The 2,254-nt window shown below is 36.8% G+C and overlaps 1 long non-coding RNA gene across 2 annotated transcripts in view; it reads right to left on the bottom strand.

Moving 5' to 3' along the window:
- The window catches only part of LOC128249696 (uncharacterized), a 7,652-nt gene that overhangs the window by 1,549 nt on the left and 3,849 nt on the right, over positions 1–2,254 (bottom strand). For both annotated transcript variants that reach the window (XR_008265815.1, XR_008265814.1), the window contains exon 2: positions 363–421. This is a non-coding gene — a long non-coding RNA (uncharacterized LOC128249696). The remainder of the gene's footprint in view (positions 1–362; positions 422–2,254) is intronic.

The following is a 2,254-nucleotide window of genomic DNA, read 5'->3' as shown; positions in this document are numbered from 1 at the left end:
GCACACACACACGCGCATGTATATATATATGTGTGTATTTATGTATATGTATATGCATGTATATATATGTATATGTATATATATCGTCAACCTTATACATTCACTGTGTACGTCCGTTGGCTTTTGTTGGTTTTGTTTTTATTTTTGTTCTTATTTTTGATTTGCCTACATACATACACATATACATATATATGTACATATGTATATAAATATGTGTGAGTTACAAGTATGCTTATATGTATGCTTGCGCAGATAGACAGACAGACAGACAGATAGATAGATAGAATAGAATAGATAGATAGATAGATAGATAGATAGATAGATAGATAGATAGATAGATAGATAGATAGATAGATACTTACTATATACGTTTATGTGTATCCCTACATATATAAGTCTGCATTTTCGTTAAACCGATTGTCTGAAATGATTGAAGCAGACGATAGAATTTTTTCGAAACGCTTTAATTTATTTGGAAGGAACCAAAACGACGACAATCCCTCTTTTATTTAAAATAAAATAAAATAAATGAATAAATAAATAAAAATCGGAAGTAGGACGATGAGTTGACAGAAAGTTGGTGTCGGAATAAATAGTTTACAGTTTCTGGCCTTGTCCTTCTGTAATCAAGTGGTGGAGGTGATGGCACTGGTAGTGGTGATGGAGGTGGGGGGTTATGTGTTGCTGGTAATGGTAGTAGTGGTAGGTGATGGTAAGAGGATGGGATGAGGGGAAGGGATAGGGAGGTGGGGTGGGGAACACATTACTGATAAGGGTGGTAGTGATAAGGTGGCGACAGTGGTGGTGGCGGTCGTCGTCGTCGTCGTCGTCGTCGTCGTGGTATCTCTCCGTCGTTCGACGATGAGGATTCAGTTGTTCGACCAACTTCTCGAACTAATGATGCGTTAGTTGTGTCTGAGTATACCACAGACACGAGTACAGTAATCCCTCACCATATTGCGGTTCATCTAACGCGGTTTATTATTTAAGCTTACGCCGTGGTGTTGTTTTGCATTTATAATAAAATAAATACATACAGATTATAAACATAATAAAAAAATAATAAACTGTACAGTACTGTTTCTACTTCGCGGATTTTCACCTCTCGCGGGGTGTTTTAGAACGTAACACCCGCGATAGTCGAGGGATCACTGTACTCTTAACGTAATTTTCAAACTGAATTCAGTGCAACACAGCATGTGACAAGACTCACTCACCAGTTACATGTAGAATCCAGTCGACACGTAGATTTACTTGAAGTTATTAGAAAAAGTGGCATTTTTTTAAACCCAAAGTGCTATGCAGTAGGATTGTTGTAGTGGCGAAGCGAACCTCTTATATATTCGACCATACTATGCCTCCAGGATATATACACTTCACTCTGAGTCAGCGTTGGAGTCAGCATTAAGCGAAATAAGCGCATACTTTGAACACCAAGGGAAATATGGGCACCACAGAAATGGTAAATAGTTTACGGCACAAAAGATATCGCGCGCGATGGCACTCACTCGGTTACGACGACAAGGGTTCCTGTTGATCCGATCAACGGAACAACCTGCTCGTGAAATTAACGTGCAAGTAGCTGAGCATTCTACAGACGCGTGTACCCTTAACGTAGTTCTCGCCCTTTATTTCTTTTGATATTGAGATTGAAAAAATCAGCTTTGTTTGTAAAAAAAAGATTGGCTCTGGGTTCGCACCCTCTAAGCAAATTTCGTTCCTGCACTTATGACCTGAGACTAAACAACAAACAGCAACATCAACAATATTCAGCATTCTTGTTTATGATACGGCCACGCCACAAACAACGAACTAAGTATAGGCATCAATGTACACACGTAAAACCAGCTCATTCTGCAAGAAAAGGAAAACAAAAGAACAGCTTCCTTATCAGTTGAAAGTGTAGAATTTTATTTGTTGCTCAGCAAAAACAGATTCGACAAGAATTTCCTCTTGTCCCTAGTAAGCAAATAATAATAATAATAATAATAATAATAATAATAATAATAATAATAATCAATAATAAGGTTGAAACGAAAACCAACAGTAAACAACACTTCCATCTCAAATTCAGCTAACCAAGGTCACACTAATAAATGATATACATAGATGCACATATACGTACATACATACATAATGCAAACATACATACACATACATACAAACATACACACATATATGCAAAACCATGCATACATAGGTATACAAGTGAAAAAGTGCTAGATAGGAATATATATATATATATATATATATA

This window comes from Octopus bimaculoides, chromosome 17 (assembly GCF_001194135.2).
Source record: "Octopus bimaculoides isolate UCB-OBI-ISO-001 chromosome 17, ASM119413v2, whole genome shotgun sequence".
Classification (NCBI taxonomy): Eukaryota; Metazoa; Mollusca; class Cephalopoda; order Octopoda; family Octopodidae; genus Octopus; species Octopus bimaculoides.
The sequence above is the reverse complement of the archived record's forward strand: the minus strand, read 5'-3'. Positions and strand labels throughout refer to the sequence as shown.